Source organism: Peromyscus eremicus, unplaced genomic scaffold (genome assembly GCF_949786415.1).
Source record: "Peromyscus eremicus unplaced genomic scaffold, PerEre_H2_v1 PerEre#2#chr22_unloc_1, whole genome shotgun sequence".
Lineage (NCBI taxonomy): Eukaryota > Metazoa > Chordata > Mammalia > Rodentia > Cricetidae > Peromyscus > Peromyscus eremicus.
This window is the reverse complement of record NW_026734286.1, coordinates 1,590,730-1,613,969: the sequence shown is the minus strand read 5'-3', so window position 1 is coordinate 1,613,969 and position 23,240 is coordinate 1,590,730. Positions and strand designations below refer to the sequence as shown.

The 23,240-nt window shown below is 38.3% G+C and overlaps 1 pseudogene; it reads left to right on the top strand.

The window, feature by feature from the left end:
* The window catches only part of LOC131900537 (vomeronasal type-2 receptor 116-like), a 38,087-nt pseudogene extending 15,080 nt beyond the window's left edge, over positions 1 to 23,007 (top strand).
* The last annotated feature ends 233 nt before the right edge of the window (positions 23,008 to 23,240 follow it).

The window sequence follows — 23,240 nt, the reverse complement described above, 5'->3', positions numbered from 1 at the left end:
CATCATGCATCCTCATTCTACTTATCTCCTCATCACCTCTCTTCTCCACACTGAAAAAGAAGTTTAAACCAAACCAAATAAACAACAACAATCAACAGCATCTCATTGTGGCATCTGTAGTGTGGCCAGTTGAGTCGCACAGCTTACCTTTTAGTTCATTGGTCTTTACTTTCGTTTGTTGCTATGATTCAGCAACTTTGGCTTCTGCAAAGCTATTGAAAATAGGCTATCTTTGGAGCTCCTCTAAGATATTTTGTTGTTCTGTGTGGTTGAGATACTGAAATATTGGATGTGTAGCTTCATCACTATTACATGCTCCAACAGTTCATAGATGCAGTGGAAGTTAGGGTGGGCTAACACATAGGCCTGTTTCTGGGATTCTGTTATAGCTGGGCTGGTTATTCTACCAGCTTTGCCTGGTCTTCACTACCAGGGTAAGCTCTCTAGCAGTGGCCCAGCTAGGTCATCCAATGCAGCACGCAGCAAGGAGTAGGGCCAGTTCCCTTTTTCTTGGTTCCTCGGATAAGGTTTGCCAGCACTCATACCATCAGGAGCAGCTCTACTGTTTTGCCCAGGTGAGGTGCAGGGCCCTCTTATATGATTGCTGAAAAGGGCATATGAGGGGTGGGTGGGGTCAGTTCTCCTGATCTCATGTCCTGAGGCCTGGTTTAGCTTTGTCACTGAAAAAAGGGTAATCTCTAGTATGCAGTCCAGGTGGGGTGCAGGATCCTCTCCCCTGTATGCTTCAGCTGGTGAGGGACAAGGTTAGTTCTCACACCATCATGACCCTGTGGCCAGCTCTCTCACCTGCCACAGATGGCAATGGGTGAGTGAGGGATGGCTTTTTTCTCTCATCTATGCCACCATATGGCAAAGAAGTGGGTTGGGGTCAGATATCCTACTCTTAAACCCTCAGAGTCAGATAAACTGTATTTCTAACAATAGGTTCAGCTCTAGTGTGATGCCCCAGTCAATAGTATGACCATGGTGAGCATTGGAGCCAATTTCCTGGTTGTGGGAGCCAGCTCTCCACTGAAGAGTAGAGCCAGCTCTCCTGATACAGCATCCAGAGAGAGAGACAGGGCAAGATATCCCAGGGCTAGTGAGGGGTGAGGCTGGCTTGGTGCAGTCCTTGGCTTTCTACATATGTGATTCCTATGACCCACTGTACTAACATTGGACACGGAAATCATCACAGACCTCAGTTGCAAAAGGACCATGGATGCAGATATGGCCCCTGGCAATAGCTCATGTATGAATAACAGCATGGCCCCAGTGGCAGTACAGGAAATGTAGATAAGTATGGCCCTGGCGTTGGCACGGCCCCTGGATACCAACAAGGTCCCATGTGGCTAGCCAGTTCTTCTGTAGCTGCAGGTTCCTTGGTGGTAACAGGAGACATAGAACTTTCCCCATGCCCTGGCTGCTGCAGGTCCATGGACCCAGGTATGTCCCTAGGCAGCAGCCTAGGCCCAACTATCTCTAAGGCCCCAGGTGGCAGCAGAGGCTTCCCAAATCACTATGGCCCTAGCAGCAGCATGGTCCTTGGGCACTGAGATTGCCTCAGGTGGCTGACCAGACCCTGGTCATTTGCATGGCCCTCAGTGGTAACAGAAACTCTGGACATCAACTCAGATCCTGGTTGTTGTAAGGTCATGGGTCAAGACATGCCCAGCAGCAGGAGCCTTGGCCCAGATGACGCAGTGGGCCCCACATGACAGCAAAGGCCACTTCGGACATGGAAGCTGCATAGACCTTGGACACACACCTGGCCACAGGTTGCTACACAGAGTCCTGCCATGCATGTGGTCTCTGGTGCCAACATGAGCTGGGTTTATCAATACAGACACTGTCTGTGGTATGGTCTCAGGATGGAGCCAAGGCTCTGATATCACCATGGTCCCAGGTGGCAGCACAGACCAGCTAAATTGGCCTGGACCATGTGGTAGCATGCCCAATGGACACCAACATTGCCCAAAGTGGTGGCTCAGACCCATGGCATTGGCATAGCCTTTGATGGTATAAGGAGCTGTGGACATCAACATAAACCCTGGATGCTGTAGAATCATAGACCAAGATATGGCCCTAAGCAGCAAACCTGGCATAGAATACACATTTGCCCCAGGGCACAGTGCTGGCCACTCAATTTCACATGGCCCCAGTGGTAGCATAGTTTTTGGACACCACCATGCTCACAGGTTACAGCCTAGACCCTGGACATATTTCTGGCTTTTGGTGGAATCATGGGCCACTTGACATCAACATAGCTCCCAGCTTTGGTCAGATCATGGACCCAGACATGGTCCTTGGCATCAGCTAGGCCTAGTTGTCACCATGGTCCCAGGTGGCAGTGTATGCCACTAAAAATGTCATGGACTCTGCAGCCATGTGGCCTTCAGACATCATTATAACTCTAGGTGGTGGTCTAGACCCCAGGACTCTGCAGGGCCCACAGTGGTGACAGGAGCCACAGACACCAACTCAGGCCCCTTGAGTGCTTCAGGGCCTTGGAATAACTCTTATGCCTTGTCAATAGCCCTGGCCTGGACAAAACCTAAGACTCAGGTGGCAAGCAGGCCACTCACGGCAGCCTGTTCTTCACCACCCTCACCTTTTCAGATCATCCTCTCTCCCTAGCCCATGAACCATTCTGCCCTCTCTTCCTTCCATTTCCCCACGCAATACTCACTCACTATAATAGTCCCCTGATTCCTAGAGGGCTGCTGGCTGAGTTACTTCTAGCACTTGGTTGAACCGTGCCCACCTCAGCAACAAAGCATGATGCAAGGATTCTGCTTTTCATTTCTTATGGGCCTAGAAACAGTGCGCTTGGTATGATGGTGATCAATCTTTGGATTTGGTGATGGGCAGGTTTCTGATTGGTTGTGCCCCAAGAGACCTGGGGGTTTGGGGGGAAGATATCTCTGTCCTCCAACACGTAAGGCCTGAAAATTGATGAGCAGCTCCTCTTACTACTTTTCTTTTTTCCCTAACTGATGAAGTTTTGATTTTTTTTTTTTACTTTTACTTCTTTCATTAAAAATAGATTCTTTTCTCGTATAAATTATCCTGATCACAGTTCCCCTCTCATTACTCCTCTAAGTTCCTAACACATCCTGTCCCACCTGAATCTACTCCCTTTCTGCATCTCATTAGAAAAGAACAGGATTCTAAGAGATGACAACAAAACATAACAAAGTAAAACACATTAAGATAAACTAAAACCACCACAACAAAGTTGAATATGACAAAACAAAACAAAATAAAACAAACAAACAAAAAAGAAAACCAAAAACCCAAACCAAAGCAACACATAAGGAAACTCGCATGGAAAGGCACAAGGATAAGAGACACAATCATTCACATACTCAATAGTCCCATGCACATTCTAAACTGAAAGCATTTTAAAATAGATGCAGAGGACCTGGGGCAGACTTGTGTCAGCCCTGTGCTTGCTGCTTCAGTCCCTTTAAGTTCAAATGAGCTTTGCTCTGTTTTTCAGAGTGCAGTGTATCTTGGATTCCAAAAATTGTGAGGGGAGGGTATTGATAGAGACTTCCAATTTGAGCTATGTGTTTCAAGGTGACACTCCTTCTCTCTGCATAATGTCTGACTATGGGTCGCTGTATGTATTCCCATGTATGGTAGAAGGAAGCTTCTCTGATGATGATTGAATAATGCACTGATCAATGAGTATTGCAAAATATCATTTGGAGGCATTTTATTGTGATGTTTTTTAGACCAGTAGTATTTGGTTTATCCTAGATCTCTTATGAATCTTTTATCTTGCTCTTGGGAATCCAAGCTTGGTTGATATGTATTTCATCTCATGGAATGACCCTTAAGACAAAAGAGACATTGTTTAATTACTCCCACAAGTTTTGTGCTAATTTTGCCCTAGCATATTTTGTAGACAGAACAGATTGCAGATCAAATGTTGTATGGCTGAGTTGGTGTTTAAGTTTCTCTTTGGTAGACTTCAGAGTATCTTCCCATGTCAAAGATACTAGAATGTATTCTTGAAGGTTTGATGGAGGCAGCAGCTTGACCTCTGCCTATTCAGTGCATTGTGTGGATGTTATATTTACCAATGAGGCCTTGCTATTAATTTGCAGGAGCATAATACTGTCTTGCCAATAGCCTGGGATGTTTGGGTTTTCCATGGTACCTCTTTGACCACCAACAAAATTTTATGTAACCCAGTTCTAGTCCCAGAAGCATTATTTGGTTACTGGAGTTGCCAGTTGGAACTCCATCTCCCTCATGATTAGGATACTTCATTCAGACATTTTTCAAATATTTAAGGAAATTTCCACTGCACTAGATTTACATGTCACACCTTAAATTCCACTAAATGTCTCTTTCTGCATTCCCTCCCTTAATCCAATCTCCCCTACTGTTCCCCTCCAGTTTATAGTGGTATTTGCTGCACCCATGACCTTGGGCTATATGGCCCAAAGGAGGTGGTCCTTCTTGCCATTGTATGTGACCTCTTAAAAGGAGAGGAGAGAGAAGTTATGAGGTCCCTTCTCTGTTTTATTCATTTATTTAATTTTTTATTCTCGATTTAATAGGTCGTGTACAATGGCAAGAAGTACTGGCTTCTTTGGACCATGTTGCCCAAGGTCATGGGCAGAACAAGTACCACTACATTTCCCCTTTTTGTCTAAATGAGAAGGTTCTAAACCTAATGCAAACTATACACAATTGAATGATTATTAACTATTGTTCAGGAAAAACAAAGGGTAATATCATAAACAAAAATGGACTACAACTGACAAGAACAATATCAAACAAGAAACACATGCTAAGTGTTCAGATTATAGGTAAATGGCAAATTACTGAGATTACTTCAATAGTTGTCATATCCTGAAGATCCAGACTGTAATATCTAAAATGTTCTTAGCTAAGATATGAGAGAATTATAACTGTAACTATATAATCTTCAACCCTATCAAAGATCTGAGAAGGAAAATAATAGAACCTGAGAAAACAGGAAGTGCAGACATGCAATTTCAAAAAAAAATGTGAGACTAGAATAAGACAGCTGGCAGCCTAAAAATTCTAAGCACCATTGGGGCTTCATTCTGGCTACAGTCCTAGGATATCTGAAAGATCATTTTCAGAGGCAAGAATTTTGGAAGAACATCTTAACTTGCCTTGGCAAAGTTCAATGGTCACTTTTCCTTGTGTCATACTCATCCAAAAAGGACAGTGTGCATACTCTCAGCAGTTGAGGCAAGGGCAGTCTTTAACCAGCAGGCCATTTTGAGCCAAGAAGACAAAGTTCCATAAGGAGTGTCTTAGTACCCCACATTCCCTTGGGAGTAGATCTGTGCTGTCAGGAGCAATCAAGTCACTTATCAACAAAATTCTAAGTTATCAAAACAATTAAATGCTATATTCTTTCATTCTATGAAGTGTTTGAAGATTACCTATAAATCTGACATAAGTTTCTGTAAAGCTGGAAAACCTAACTAACATAAGTATAGATATGATACTCATGGGTGACTACTACTCTGTAAGTCATACCTATCTAAATAACCTAAAGATTAAGGCTTCATATAAACAGAGTAAGCAATCAGTAAACAGATGTACAATGGACAATGACCTCAAAATTGTGACAATACACAAAGTATCTTAAATAAAGGTAGAAATATATAGTACAATGTGATAAGAATATCCTTAATATATATCAATATACAAAATTTCGTAAACCTAGTTAGAACATACATAAAGTATGGAAAATATAATTTTACATTTGTAACAATATACAAAATATTTGAAATAGGAGTAGTGACATATGTACAATATGACAATTATAGTTTTGAATTTGTATCAATATACAGATTTTCTTAAAAAGGAGTAGAAAAATAGTTTACATTTGCATCAATATACAAGAATTAATATAAATTCAAATTATCTAAGGCTGATAGTTTGCTGAATTAGTTTACTAGTATATTTAATAATCTACCTTAATATACCATATCTATCCATTCCCCTTTTTTTCTTTTCCAAAAATGTATCCTGAGTGTAAATTTTATTGTGTCCTATTCCAAGCCTATAACACTGAGAAAATGAAAATTTTGGAGATGGGAGGATTGTTTTCTTAAAATTGCTCCCTGCTGTTAAGGGGACAAAGATATCTCTGTGGGATCCTGGAAGAAAGCCAAATAGTAAAGTTTGAATAGGACCAGTTGTAATGTTTGTAGCCAGTCTCAGAGTAATGGGTGAGGTTATCTGAGGTTCTAGCCAGAAGTGTAATATGATAGACCACCTCATCTTGGAACTGTTATGAAGAGTTTGCAGTCCAAAGCTTATCATTGGATAGTGTTTTTTGGTTCAGTGACATCATTATGGACTGGAGAGAGTCGTTGTTGTGGGGCCCCATCTTCCTTCTGGTGACTTCACAGATTGCTATTGGAAAGACTTATTTTTCACTGTGCGAAATTGAACATTATTAATAACAAAACTGAAAGTTTTTATTTTAGGATGATGTGACATGCAAGGAAGGATTCCCAGAAATCAAGAATAAGCATAAAGAAATAGAATCTTTACAACAATGGTCCCTAGATTATTGGTTTTCTTCTGTCCCACACCAGTTGTCTCTTCTGATATGAAACAGATTCTCCTAATTTGTTTCTTTTAGAAACATGCTTGTATTTAGAGAAGGAGAGTGCCACATTCTAACTCCAAACCCGGCTTGATTTGTAATTGAATTGGGACCACAACTTTTCTAGAGTATATTGGTACCAACAGGTTCATTCTTATGCTGCAGACATCTGGGTGTCCAAGACCTTTGATTTTTTTGAAGATGAGTGTTTCTATTTTCCTTTAAAGACAAAAAACAGAACCCTGCGCCAACCTTTGTTGGTTGAGTTTTCCTTACAGCTTGTAGAAATGTCCCATCAGTGGATGAAGGATCACTTCTCATCATCAAGAGGTTTCTCCTGTTTATATTGAATTTTTATTAATTTTCTTGGTATCCATAGCTTTCTTCTGCAGAAACAAAAGTAAAATCCTTTGTCCAATGTAGGATATATCCTTGTTTTCATTCTGAGGTCAACACATCTGAAGTAAATAGGTTGTTTCAGCTCAAGAGTGTTTTGTTCTGTTGTCCAATGTCTCTCCACAGCTGTTATCCCTTTCTCATTAACATTGAGAAAAGTCAAGGTTAATAAAACATTATGTAATCTATTTCTACGTGTCATTGTTACCTCTTTCTGTTTATTTAGCATATCCTTTAAAGTTTGATTAGATCTTTCTATGACTGGCCTGTGGGGTTTGTGGTATACCTATAACATGATTTATATTGTAATAAGCAAAAATATAGTTTCATTTTATTTGAGACATATGCTGGAGCATTGTCACTCTTAATTTTTATAGGTATTCACATGATGGCTATAACTTCTAATAGGTGTATAATTACCGAATTAGCCTTTTCAGAACTTATAGGAGTTGCCCATTGAAATCTTGAATAGTTGTCAAAAGTATGGTGTACCTATTTTAATCTTCCAAATTCTGCAAAATAAAACACATACATATGTCAAATTTCGTTTCTTTGTATACCTTTGGGATTACTTCCTACAGATAATGGAGCTTGATTATAGAAGGAATCAGTAGGACACTTTTTTTCACTATTTCCTTGGCTTGTTGCAAGTGACAGAAAAGTCCCTTTTTAAGCCTTTGCTATTTACATGGTGTTTTCTATGAAATTCTGAGGCTTCCAGCACATTACCTATTAATAACTGATCAATCTCATAGTTACCTTGTGCTAGAGGACCTGGCAGACCTGTATAGGCTCTAATATGTGTTCTATAAATAGGATGTTCTCTATTTCTGATTTCCTGTAATTGTGTGAATAGTGAAGTTAATTCTGTATTATCAGAAATAAATTCAGCAGTTTCAATATGTAAGACAACTCTGTCTGCATATTGAGAGTCAGTAACTCTATGTACAGGTTCTGTGAAGTCCATATGTACCATAAGAATGACAGAGAATTCTGACTTTTGTACAGAATTGTAAGGACTTTGGATTACTTTACTTAAATCTCCTGATATATATTCTGCCTTTTCTGATTTCCTTGAATCAGTATAGAATGTGGGGATTCCAGAGATTGGTTTTTTTATGTACAATATGAGGAAGTACCCATTCAGTTTTTTTTTAATGAATTCTCTTCTCTTGCTCTTGGGATAACAGTTGTTCATCTCTCCCAAAAATTTACTGCAGGCACTTTGCCAATATTGATTATATTTCCATAAAGAAGAATTTCTTCACTAGTTAGTACTACAATTTCTGCTGGGTCCTTTCCTGTCAACTGACAGTCTTAATTTTCCTTTTAGAATCAAATCAGAGATATTTTCAGTATATGTCTTTAATTTCTTCCTTGGTTTACACGGTAGAAATATCCATTCCAATATAATATCTTCCCTCTGCATCAAAGTCTCTGTAGTGGAGTATCTGGAGAGCAGTATGACCAGAAGGCAGTTAAGTTCTGTATTTACAAGTCCCACATGTGGCTCTCATATTTTCTTTTTTACTAGAGCCAATTCCTTCTAAGCTTCAGCTGATTATTCTGCTAGACTATTTAACTACTTGTCCCCTTTTAGGATAATGGCCAAATTTATTAGTCCATCTTTATCTATTCCATTGATAGTATATATGCTTAAAATGCTTCCTAACAATTTTTGAAAACCATTAAGAGTCTGCAATCAATCTCTCCTGAAATGTACCATTTGGAGTCTAATTTTTTTCCAAGACAGAGTTTCTCTGTATAGTTTTGGTGTCTGTCCTGGATCTTGCTCTGTAGACCAGGCTGGCCTTGAGCTCACAGAGATACACCTGCGTCTGCCTCCTGAGTGCTGGGATTAAAGTCGTGTACCACTACCATGTGGCTGGGGTCTAATTTTTTGTAGCTCTATCTTATATCACAAGTAATTAATAGATCTCCTTTTTGTATCTTTTTGGGAACAGTTTGTAATCCCCATTGAGGCAAAACTTTCTTTACTTCTAATGCATGCTTTCTAACTTATCTGACTTTGTATCAGCTAATAAGATACTATATATATATATATATATATATATATATATATATATATATATATATATATATATATATATGGTAAATTATAGATTGTGGAAAATGTGTATGAATTATTTCCAATGGTTTTTGCATGAAATATTGGCACGAGGTGAGGCAATTTAACCTTCTCTATGGGAGACTCTTCCACTGATATCTCTTAACAGGCTGAGAATTACTATAAATAGGTACTATGAAGGCAGATTTTTTTCCTATGCTTTTCTTATAGAGGTATAGTGAAAAAACAGTCTTTTAAGTCAGTAACTATAATAGGTCATCTTTTAGGTAACAGGGAAGGCAAATTATTCCAGGCTGTAGAGAGCCCATTGGCTGAATTACTTTATTTATGGCTCTCAGATCTATCAGCTTTCTCCATTGAATGGATTTCTTTTTAATAACAAATACAGAAGAATTTCAAGGACTGGTAGATTTTTTTAATACGTTGAGCTCCTGAACCAACTGTTCTAAGGCTTGTAGTTTCTCTTGTGTCATAGGCCATTGTCAACCAAGACAGGTTTAACAGTTAGCCATTTTAAAGGTAGTGCCATTGGTACCTCTGAGAGTTCAATGGCAGCTGTGCTCTGTTTGTGTACAGCCTGAATGGTTGGAGGCTGTTTTTATTGTATCTCATAATATTATTCCCAGAAACATAAATTTGTCTATATTTCATTTCTGAGATTAGAGGAATTTTTATCTGGGTATTCCATTGCTGTCACATATCTTGGCCCCAAAGGTTCACTGATACATTAGCCACATATAGCTTTCTCTCTGTACTTCTGGCCCATTGCATTCAACACATCTTGTTCTTTGTTTTACCTGAGATAAGGTTCCGATCCCTAGAAATAGGACATCTACCTCTTGAAGAGGCCAATTTGGATGCCAGATTTGGGTGTAAGTATAGTCAGATCTGTACCTGTGTCCACTAAGCCTTCTAGAATAATGTTATTAACTCATACTATAAGCTTTAGTGTTCGTTTATTTATAGAAGTCTTCCAAAATATTCATTTTATCATGTTTTTGGGAGTTTTTGACCATCTATTAAAGCTGTCCTATCATCCAGTGCAGTATTGTTCTTTACATTGTGCACTGGATTATTTTATTGTGCTGGGAAGAAATTTCCTCCACAATGACTGGAAGTGACTGGACCACATTCAATTTGGGGAACTGTAAGAGGACCCCTGAAGTTTTTCCCAATGGTAAAGGGTTGCCGCATGTATCTCTTGTTGATCTACATTCATTGGTCCAGTGTTGGCCTTTGCCACATCTTCTGCATAATCCAGAATGTTGAGGTCTCCTCTTTGGGTTATTTCTATAAGAAGGATTGCTTCTAGGAACACCTTGTGTGCAATTTCTTCTCACATGGCCTGGTGTACCATAGTTAAAACATTTGGTTGGTACTTTGATGCCTGCTTCTACATTTGTTTTCATCCTCTCATGCCCACCCATAATATTTATTTTATTTCTCCCTCCCATTGTGATCCACATGTCCTCCCTCATGTCTTCTTCCATACCTAATCTCTCCAGGTCTACAATTTGTAACTGGGTTACCATTTATTTAGCACATAATATCTGCATATAAATGAGTATGGAACATTTATCTTTCTGGGTCTACGTTATCTTGCTTAGGGTAAATTTTTTTCTAGTTCAATCCATTTACCTAAAAATTTCATAATTTCATTTTTTTAATTGCTGAGTAATACTTCATTGTATAAATGTACCATATATTTTCTTTGTCAGTTTTTCCATTGAGAGACATGTATGTTATTTAAATTTTCTGGCAAATAAGAATAGAACAAAATTGAATATGGTTGAAAAAACGTTTTTGTTAGGATGAAACAGGCTTTAGGTATATGTCCATGAGTAACATAGCTGGATCTTGAGGTAGAATGATTCTCATCTTCATGAATAATAACTACACTGATTTCCATAGTGGCTGTATATGTGTTCACTCCCATCCTCAATAGATGAGTGTTACCCTTATTTTGCATCCTCATGAGGATGAACTGTCACTTGTGTTACTGACATTCTGACAATCTTATACATTCTGACAGGTATAAAACGGAATCTCAGAGAAGTTTTGATTTCCATTATCCTGATAGCTAAGGATATTGAACATTTCTTTTTTTTTTAATTTTTATTTTGCAATACAATTCAGTTCTACATATCAGCCACACATTCCCTTGTTCTCCCCCCTCCCGCCCCCCTCACCTTCCCCCCAGTCTGCCCCCCATTCCAATCTCCTCCAGGGCAAAGCCTTCCCCACAGACTGAGATCAACCTGGTGGACTCAGTCCAGGTAGGTCCAGTCCCCTCCTCCCAGGCCGAGCCAAGGGACCCTGCATAGGCCCCAGGTTTCAAACAGCCAACTCATGCAATGAGCACAGGACCCAGTGCCACTGCCTGGATGCCTCCCAAACAGATCAGGCCAATCAACTGTCTCACCCACTCAGAGGGCCTGATCCAGTTGGTGACCCCTCAGCCATTGGTTCATATTTCATGTGTTTCCATTTGTTTGGCTATTTGTCTCTGTGCTTTATCCGACCTTGGTCTCAACAATTCTCGCTCATATAAACCCTCCTCATTCTCGCTAATTGGACTCCCAGAGATCCACCTGGGGCCTAGTCATGGATCTCTGCATCCAGATCCCTCAGTAGTTGGATGAGGTTTCTAGCACGACAATTAGGGTGTTTGGCCATCCCATCACCAGAGTAGGTCAGTTTGGACTGTCTCTCGACCATTGCCAGCAGTCTGTTGTGGGGGTATCTTTGTGGATTTCTGTGGGCCTCTCTAGCACTTTGTTTCTTCCTATTCTCATGTGGTCTTCATTTACCATGGTCTCCTATTTCTTGTTCTCCCTCTCTGTTGTTGATCCAGCTGGGATCTCCCACTCACCCAAGCTCTCTTTCCCTCGACCCTCGCCCTTCACTACCCCCACTCATGTCCAGGCTGTTCATGTAGATCTCATTCCATTTCTCTGTCATTGGGCGATCCCTGTGTCTTTCTTGGGGTCCTGTTTTCCAGGTAGCCTGCCTGGTGATGTGAGTAGCAGTCCAGTCATCCTTGTTCCACATCTAGTATCCTGTTATGAGTGAGTACATACCATGTTTGTCTTTCTGAGTCTGGGATACCTCACTCAGGATGATTTTTTCTAGATCCATCCATTTGTCTGCAAACCTCATGATGTCATTGTTTTTCTCTGCTGAGTAGTATTCCATTGTGTATATGTACCACATTTTGTTTATCCATTCTTCAGTTGAAGGGCATCTAGGTTGTTTCCATGTGATATTGAACATTTCTGTAAGAGCTTCTCAAACATTTGATAATGCTCTTTTGAGAATTCTCTGTTTAGATATGTACTTCATTTTTAATTAGATAATTTTATTTGTTGACATCAAGTTTTTTTGAATACTTTATAGACATTGGAAATTAGCCCTTTATATATTTGGAAATCAGGTTTTTTTAAAAATTTTGTCTGATGTGGGTTTATTGAAGAACTTTTCCTATTTTGTAGGCTTCTGTTTGGTCCTATTGATGGTTATCTTTGAATTAAAGAAGATTTTCAATTTCATGAGGTACCATTTATTAATTGTCAATCTTAGAGCTTGCACTATTGGTACTATGTTCAGGAAGTTGTCACCTGTGTCAATGTGCTCAAGACTCTTTCCAACTTTCTCTTCTATTAGATAGTGTAACTGGTTTTATGTTGAGGTCTTTGATCCACTTGGACTTGAGTTTTGTGCAGGGTGATAGATATAGATCTATTTGAACTCTTTTACATGCTGACATGCAGTTATGTCAACAACATTTTTTGAGGATGCTGTCTATTTTCCTTTGTATAATTTTGGATTCTTTGTCAAAAATCAGGTGTACATAAGTTTTTGAATTAATGTCTGGATCTTCAACTTGATCCCATTGATTAACCTCTCTGTTTTTATACCAGTACCCTACATTCCCCATTCTTATTATTACAGCTTTGTAGTAGAGCTTAAAATCAAAATGATTTTAACTATGGAGTTATTTCATTGTACAGAATAGTTTTTCTATCCTGTTTTTTGTTTGTTTGTTTGTTTGTTTTTCTGCATTACCGTGCAATGTTGAGTAATGTTCTTTCAAGATCTGTAAAGACTTGTGTTGGAATTTGTTGGGGACTACATTTAATCTTTATATGGCTTTTGGTAAGATTCACATTTTTACTATGTTAATTCTACCAATCCCTGAGCATGGGAGATCTTTCCATCTTCTGGTATTTCCTTCGATTTCTTTTTTCAAATACTTGAAGATTTTGCCATACAAGACTTTCATTTGCTTGGTTAGTGTTATATCAATATATTTTTTAATTTTTGTGGCTATTGTGAAGGGGGTTATTTCCCTGATTGCTTTTTCAGTTCATTAATTATTCATATATTAGAGGACCTGTGATTGTTTTGAGTTAATCTTGTAGTCTTGTATGTCACTAAAGGTATTTATCAGCTGTAACAGTTCCCTGATAGAATTTTGGGTTCACTTACATATGTAGTATAATAACATCTGCAAATATCAATAGTTTGACTTCTTCCTTTCTTATTTGTATTCACTTGATCGCTTTTAGGTCCTAGTAACGGTGTGGTCTAGGGAAGAGCAGGAGACATCCACAAAGGGTTGAAGGCCAGGATCTATTGATTTCTAATATTCTCAATATGGTCAAAAAACTTTGTTACATGAATGAAAAGTTTAATTAATAAAATCTGTTAAACTTTAATCCTTCTTTAATTATTCTTTAAAAGTTAAAAGATAAAGTGCCATCTTGTAGATATATGGTTCATGTAATGGTTTTTTTCATGTTTCTCTAGAAGACAATCCCAAAACAAATATATAGCAGACTGAATGTCTAGGGATGTGTTCTAGTTTATGGATGGCATTCAGGGATCACAAAAGCCCTTTATGTATTTTCACAAAGAGAAAAACTCTTATATCAGAATGACCTATTTAGATGAATTCTGAAAACGCTTTCATCTTCAAAGATCTCTTTTTCCATGCCCTTACATGAGAAAATATAGAATTAATATAGACATTTAGAGGGGGCATAGAAAAAGCTTTACTTTGATGACTTTAAAAATTTCATATTTGTAGCATTCTCCATGATGTCCATATGTCTTTTTTAGAATACCAACAAGGAAATATGAATTTTTCTCATATTAATTTTTGCTACTGAAAAGATCAACAGGAATCCTTATCTTTTACCCAACATGTCATTGATATTTTCCATCGCCACTGACATGTGTTTTGATACGTTGAAAGTAATTGATATAATACATTCACAACAATCCATTTTCCCAAAAATTCCTAATTATGAGTGTAGTAAATCTGTATGCCATATATCAGTTACAGGAATATAAGACAAACAAATAATGATATGGAGTACATCTGTAAAACTGACAACCTTAATCACATGGCCAAAGGTGAGACTAAGTGGTAAAAGTAGAGGTAACAGCTTATCTGCGCCAATCCCAAGTTCCTACAGATAATGAATGGGCAGCATGAGTTTTTGTGTGCTGATCTATATATTCTAAAGGATTAAGAAATCACATATTGGTATGTAACCAACATTTCTTTGTATTACAAGAACAGATGATTTTGGAGGAAATGCAAAATTTTTCTTGAACATTCAGACTTGTCACAAATAATCTAGAATCCAATAGAACTAAAACACAACATTTACAGGTTAAACTTACTGTCCTCTGTAGGAGTTATGGAAGGTGAGTAACACAATACATATATATGAATGAACTTCCTCATTGCTTTCTTTGTTCTTCATCTTTCAGATTTTCTTTGGATTATTTAATCCTATCCTGAGTGATAATGTCCTATTTCCCTATGTCTATCAGATAGCACACAAGGATACATGTTTGCCCAAGGCCATGGTCTCTTTGATGCTTTATTTCACATGGACCTGGGTAGGGCTGGTTGTCTCAGATGATGACCAGGGAATTCAGTTTCTCTCAGACTTGAGAGAAGGGATGCAAAGAAATGGAGTCTGCTTAGCTTTTATGAATGTGATCCCAGATAGCATACAATTATACACAGCAAGGGCTGGAATATAAGACAAACAAATAATGATATCATCAACAAGGGTTGTTATTATTTATGGTGAAATGAACTCTACCCTAGAAGTCAGCTTCAGAAGATGGGGATATTTAGGTGTACACAGAATTTGGGTCACCACCTCACAATGGGATGTCACCACAATTAAGAGAGATTTCAACCTTGACCCCTACCAAAGGACTGTCACTTTTGCACACCACCATGGTAAGGTTTCCAAATTTAGGAATTCTATGCTAACAATGAACACTTCCAAATATCCAGTAGACATTTCTCAGATGAGAACAAAGTGGAATCATAACTGTTCAGTCTCTAAGACCAACTTTAGTTCAATGAATCATTGCTCATTCAACACTACAATGGAATGGTTAGCACAACACAAATTTGACATGGTTCTGAGTGAAGAAGGTTACAATTTATACAATTCTGTGTATGCTGTTGCCCACACCTACCATGAACTCATTTATTAACTAGTAGAGTCTCAGCATATAGCCACAACCCAAGGAATGCTCTATGACTGTCAACAGGTAAACTATCTTACTTTCTATCACACTTAAGTCATGATATTTTTAAATGTCCCCACAAATGTTCATATCTATTTGTCAGGAACTGTTATCTCAATACAAAGATTTCTATTCCTCAAAACAACTAATATGAAACTTTTATGTTGGTAAATAGACTTCACAAAATTAACATTCAATAGATGTCAACTTTCTGTATGAAAAACTTATTTTTGAGAGAATGTGTCTCAACATTTAACAAATGAATTCAATAATGGAAATAGTAACCAAAAATTTTACAATAAAATCCTCAAGTGACAACTAGAAGAGAATTTCTTTCTAGGGAAACAAAGTATGTGTTGATAAATGTCATAAATAATTATTTATATAAGTATCAATTAAGTATGTAGACAAATAATAAGGACTTCTTGGTGTTAATAATTTTATTTTTACCTCATGTATATATATATATATATATATATATATATATATATATATATATATATATATTGCATTTACATGATATGCATTCCCTCTATTCCATTCAAAAACTTCCAGTCTTCTCACTTTTTAATTTTACAACTTTTCTCTTTTTAAAAATAATTTTTGCTACTCACAAATAGACGTACACACAGGTATGCAAAAACATCCATTTGGGCAGTTTTCTTTATTTTTTACTTATTTTATTTTATTTTTCTTTATTAAGAAATTTTCTACTCACTCCTCATGCTATCCACAGACCCCCTCTTCTGTCTTCTCCCACCCCCAGCCCTCTTTCCCAAGCCACCTCACATCCCCACATACCCCAAATCGAGGTCTCCCATGGGGAGTCAGTAGAGCCCAGCACACTGAGACTAGGCAGGTTCAAACCCCTTCTCACTGCACCAAGGCTGTGCAAGGTGTCACACCACAGGCACCGGATTCCCAGAAGCCTGCCCATAGACCAGGGACAGATCCCGATCCCCCTGCTTGGGTGCCCCCCAAACAGTTCGAGCCAAACAACCATCTTCTGTATCCAAAGGGCCTAGTTCTGTCCCATGGGGGCTCCACAGCCACCAGTCCACAGTTCACGGGTTTCCATTAGTGTGGTCCATCATCTCTGCACATACTCCCATCATGATATCGTCATCCCTCACCTGCAGTATCTCTCCTCTCTCTCATCAATTGGATTCTTGGAACTCAGCCTGGTGCCTGGCCATGGATCTCTGTATCTGCCTCCATCAGTCACTGGACAAAGGCTCTATGATGACAGCTAGGTTATTTGCTAGGCTGGTCACCAGAATAGACTGGTTCAGGCACCCTCTGGACCACTGCCAGCAGACATTTTGGCAATTTTCATGCAAGTAACAAGTGTACAGATCTCTTTCAGTATGTTATTAATTACTTGATAACATTTCCTCTGATTATTTCCACCATTAAAAATGCATATGAAGTATAACAAAATTTAATTATCCACAAGGTATCTTGTGTTTCACTAGACAGGATATCTTCAATATAATTGTCTTTTCTGGAAGTCATAGAAAATTACGGGTCATTAACTGCTGTGGGATGGTCTGTATGTCAAATGTGTTGCTCTGATTGGTCAATAAATAAAACACTGATTGGCCATTGGCTAGGCAGGAAGTATAGGCAGGACAAGGAGGAGAATAAAGCTGGGAAGTGGAAGGCTGAGTCAGAGAGACACTGCCAGCTGCCATGATGAAAAACAGCATGTGAAGATGCCAGTAAGCCACAAGCCATGTGGTAAGGTATAGATTTATAGAAATGGATTAATTTAAGCTGTAAGAACAGTTAGCAAGAAGCCTGCCACAGCCATACAGTTTGTAACCAATATAAGTCTCTGTGTTTACTTGGTTGGGTCTGAGTGGCTGTGGGACTGGCAGGTGAGAGAGATTTGTCCTGACTGAGGGCCAGGCAAACTCTAGCTACAATTAACCATGTAACTTTGTCTTATTGGAGGAGCATATGTAATGATTTAATGATGCATCTCACTTAGATGGCTTCTTTGCTGAAGAAGAGGATATTTACTAATCCTATTGGAAAGCTGGTGGACATGAATCTGAGAAAAAAACTTTGTGCAGATCATGACATTTACAACATTTGGAATTTCCCACAAGGCTTTGGATTAAAGGTGAAAAATAGGAGGTTATTCTTCCTATTTTCCACAGAGTCAACAACTACACATTTCTGAAGACTTAGAGCAGACCATGAGAGCAACACTGGTGTGTACATCATAATTTTCATTCTTTCCAGTACATCTGTGTTATAAAAATTTGTGAGTGATGGCTTGGTGGTTAACAATAATCACTGCTCTTGGGAAGGGCCCAAGTTTAGTCCACTGATCACCTGTTTTTGATGGCTCACAATTTCCTATAAGTCCAGGTCATGGGAATACAATCCTTTGGAATCCATGGATACCTAGGTTTTTATTTCCATTCACATCACACCACAGAAACAGATATACAAAATAAAAATAAAAATATTTGGCCGGGCGGTGGTGGCACACACCTTTAATCCCAGCACTCGGGAGGCAGAGCCAGGCAGATCTCTGTGAGTTTGAGGCCAGCCTGGGCTACCAAGTGAGTTCTAGGAAAGGTGCAAAGCTACACAGAGAAACTCTGTCTCGAAAAATAAATAAATAAATAAATAAATAAATAAATAAATAAAAATAAAAATATTTAGAGTATTAAAATTTTGTAGATAGATAGAAATCATGAAATTTTGTGATTCTGTGTGAATATCTTTATAGCTTAATCAAGAATAACATGTTATTGTTTCCAGAAACATTTTTCTGTATCCTAAACTTTAATTTTAGCTTAAAAATTTAAGCCTGTGAGTCTCCTACAACATACCTTGTTTTCTTCATTCCATGACTCTACATTATTCCACCCAGTTTCCCCCCTCCCAAGTTATCCTTAATTTTGATTTTTAAACTCTTTAAGAGCAACACATGCCTCCTAAGCATGCCTTTTGGATCATTTCAATCAGGGAAGAAACAATTTCTAATCTCTATATTCAAACTTTATACATACAATGTTACTCAATGTACTAAATATTGTATGGCCTTCAATTTCACTGTAGATTTATAGAAAATGCTCAGATACCTGAATATGATATATAATGCATGATAATAGAAGAATATTGTAACCTGTGTCTGTTATTTTGTTTATTTCAGCTTCCAACTTCTACATGCAGTGTGACATGCACTCTCTGATTCAGGAAATTTCATGAGGAACAAACAGCAGACTGCTGCTTTGATTGTGCCTGGTGCCCAGAGAATGAGGTTTCTAATGAGACAGGTATGTGTTAGTGTGCAGAAGAAATTAATGAAACTGAATATCTTCTCTTTTCAAAACTACAAAGTTCCTAGAAGGAAACTGAAAACATAAAATATATAATTTTAATATAATGATTTTACTGATATCACTGACAAGGACCAGAGAGAGGTTCAGACTCTTGTTGTTTAATGAAATATATTTAAGATCTTGGGGAATAGCTTATAAAACAAAGCAATTATTGTGAAATGATTAGGACAAGAGTTCAGATATGAGAGTGTTCTTTAGCGATCACATCCTACCAAGAGATAAGGAAAGTATTCAGAATATACATAATCTTGCACATCATCTAGGTTGGAATGCCTAGTTGGGAACAAAAAGAGACTACCCCAAAGAGAGGAAAGTGAAGAAAAACACCTGATGATTGTCTTCTGAAATGCAAATACATGCAGAGATGCATGTGTGCTCACACTGGCATGCAAAAATCACTCACACATAAAATCATGTGTACACATTTGTGCATACCATATAAACATAAGAATATACTTATTTAAATCTATTTTAGTTTAAAATTAATTACATCCCCTTCATTTCTACCTTCAGTACCAGCATTAGCCTCACTTGAAACACATTTACATGTCCACTCCATTCTCAAGCCAATAGCAAAAGGACTAGGAAGGTAGATTAAGTCCAAATACATTATATGTATGTATGAATTTTAAATACAATGTTGAAAAAAGTCTACATTTTTATGTTGTGACCTACTCAAAATTCATGTGTAGTTTGCATTTTCTTTTTTCTTTTAGTGCACAAGTAAGTAGTGACAAGAACAAAAGTAAATGTGAATTTATAGGTATCTATATACCAGACATCATAGGAATAAAACATAGTAGAAAAAATAAATGTCCTTTTTTCCTATTATTTATATTATTTGTTGATGTTATGAACTTAAAGTGAAGGGCATTTTGGTGCAAGGAGAGTACAGCTTCTTTAATGGAAATATTGCTTTGTGCAAACAGTATGTAACTGAGATAATTGTCAATTATTGACTCTGTATGAAGATACAGACCAAGGGCACAAGCAAAATGCACATAGCACTCTATCAGCTGCCTTTGTGATCTGGACATGCTGTCTTAGTGTTCTATTGCTATGAAGAGACACCATGAACATGAAAAATTTTTTTGAGAAAAGCATTTAATTGTGGCGCACTTACACTATCAGAGGTTTAGTCCATTATTGTAATTACAATGAGCCCAGAGGCACACAGGCAGGTATGGTTCAGGAGAAGTGGCTGAATGTTGTCAATCCAGATCCTCAGGGAGAAGGAAGAGAGACACATTGGGGCTGCTTGTGTTTTTGAGAAACCAAAGCCCATCGTCAATGACACACTTCTTCCATAAATGCCACAAGTACTCCAAGAATAAATCACTTAATCTTTTTCAACCATGTCTCTTCCTAGAGACCAAGAAAAAAATCTATGAGACTATGGGGATTATTCTCATTCAAACCACCATATAATAGTCTCTGGTCCCCCTAGGCTTATAGAAACATCATAATGTAAAGTGCATTTAGTCCAACTTCAAAAGTCATCATACTCCATCACAGACAGCATCAGCACCTTTTAAACGTCCAAAGTTTTTGTTTGTTTGTGTTTCTTTTATATTTTATAATTAATTTAATGTTACATATCAGCCATGGATTCCCCTGTCCTACCTCCTCTCACCCCCCAGCCTTCCCCCCAATCCTTCCCCCATTCCCACCTCCTACAAGGAAAGGGCTCCCCTGGGGATTCAGCTTGGCCTGGTAGATTCAGTTGAGGCAGGAGGTCCAGTCCTCTCCTCCCTACACCAAGGCTGAGCAAAACGTCTCAGCATAGGCCCTAGGTTTTAATTAGCATCAGGGTTTTCTTTAAACTTTTTATCTCTTTAAGCTCTGGAATTACTTCCATTACACTTCCTAGTGCTCCTTTTCTTCTCAAGCCATTTGTTTAGTACTTTTCCATGCTCACCTAGCTCCTTTTCATTATAGATTTGAATAAGAGTGACAACTAATAACCATAAAAGGAAGTCAAAACTAGGCTCTCTTAAAATTTCCTCAATGTCCTTAATCCAAAACTCTTCAATTTGTTTTCAGGTATATTTTTTCACCAGGGCAAAAATCAACCACTTTCTTAGTCAAAATATTAAAGGAACATTTTCTGAGCCTCTTACTGTTTTTTACCCCTATGAAACTACTTGAGTTTCAGAGGTTCCAACTCAGAGGTTTAAATATCCCCCAGGTCTGCCTTCCATGCTCCCAATAGCATGGCCCATTAAGCCTTACTTAAAACTGCTTTCCATAGATCCAAAGTCCACATTCTGGCAACTAGAAGCATGACCAGGCCTGTCACAGCAATATCCCACTCCTCCCTAATATTTTTGTCTTAGTGTGTGTTATATTACAGTGAAGAAACACTGTAACCCTGACAATACTTAAATGAAGTGTTTAATTGGAGCTTGCTTACAGTTTTAATCCATCGTCATAATGTCAGGGAACATGACAGAACAGAGACACATACATTTCTGGAGAAGAAGAAGAGTGTTTTACATCCAGATCCTCAGAAGCATGAAGAGAGAGACTCTGGGGTTGGCTTGAGCTATTGAAAAACCAAAGCCAGTGAAACAGTTCTCTCAACAAGGTCACATCTACTGCAATAAGAACACATATTTTAATCTTTTCAAATAGGGCCATTCCCTGGTGACCAAGCAATCAAATCTATGACCATATAGGAACCACTCTCACTTTAACCACCACACATTCACAGTATATAGATCTATAGATAATAAATATATTTGAGAAACTAGCTATTCTGAGCTGTTTTCCATTATTATTTATAAGCCCCTAGAAACCAAATATTTTTCTAATTTTTAAAAATTTCTATGAATACGGAAGTTGATAAACAGGAATAAGAAGTTTCTCAGCTCCCTTTATCATGAAGGTGTTGATTTCCATTACCAAGGATAGATTGCTACACAGCAGCCTGATTGTACTGCTCCATACAGCAACAAGGAAAAAATTGTTATTGAACCCCAAAATGGTTATTGAGGTATCCTCTGATTAATACAGATACTAAAAGATTAAGAATATAATGATGAAATTTTATGAGGGTTTCCTGTTAATTTCCTTCTGCAGATATGGAGCAGTGTGTGTGCTGTCCAGAGGACCAGTATTCCAACACAGAGCACACACGCTGCCTGCAAAGACATGTCTCCTTTCTAGCTTATGAAGACCCATTGGGGATGACTCTGGCCTGCATGTCCCTGTGCTTCTCTGCCCTCACAGCTCTTGTTCTTGGTGCTTTTGTGAAGTACAATGACACTCCCATTGTGAAGGCCAATAACTGCATTCTCAGCTACATCCTACTGATCTCCATCACCATATGTTTCCTCTGCTCATTGCTGTTCATTGGGCATCCCCACATAGTCACCTGCATCCTGCAGCAGACCACATTTGGAGCCTTTTTCACAGTGGCTGTGTCTACTGTCTTAACCAAGACTATTACTGTTGTCTTGGCCTTGAAGCTCACTACTCCAGAAGAAAGGATGAGAGCAATCTTGGTATCAGAGGCACCTAAATTTGTCATTCTTGTCTGTACCATGGTCCAACTAATTCTCTGTGGAATCTGGCTGTTCATGTCTCCTCCCATTATTAGCACAGATACACACTCTGAACATGGACAGATCATCATTGTTTGCAACAAAGGATCAGTTATTGCATTCCATTTTGTGTTGGGATACTTGGGCTCTTTGGCTCTGGGGAGCTTCACTGTGGTTTTCTTGGCCAGGAATCTTCTTGACAGATTCAATGAAGCTAAATCCCTGACCTTCAGCATGCTGGTGTTCTGCAGTGTCTGGGTCACCTTTCTCCCTGTCTACCACAGCACAAAGGGGAAAGTCATGGTGGCTGTAAAGGTCTTCTCCATCTTGGCCTCCAGTGCTGGGTTGTTAGGGTGCATCTTTGTCCCAAAATGTTATGTTATTTTGATGAGACCAGATTCAAATTCTTTTCCAAAGATTAGGGATAAATTAATTTATTGACCATTTAGTTTAAAAATTTTAGATTATACTTAAAATATCTCTGTTCTGTTTCCTTGAGATGACTATCTCTTCCATTCCCAGATTTCATCATTTTCCTATCCAGTTTATCAAGTTTGATAATGTCATCATTGTTTACCTTACATATTAGTGGTAATGTGGGTGAGACCTTATTGTATACATTTTGCTATTCCTAGTGGATATATTTTCACAGGAATCACCCTCATCTTCTGGCT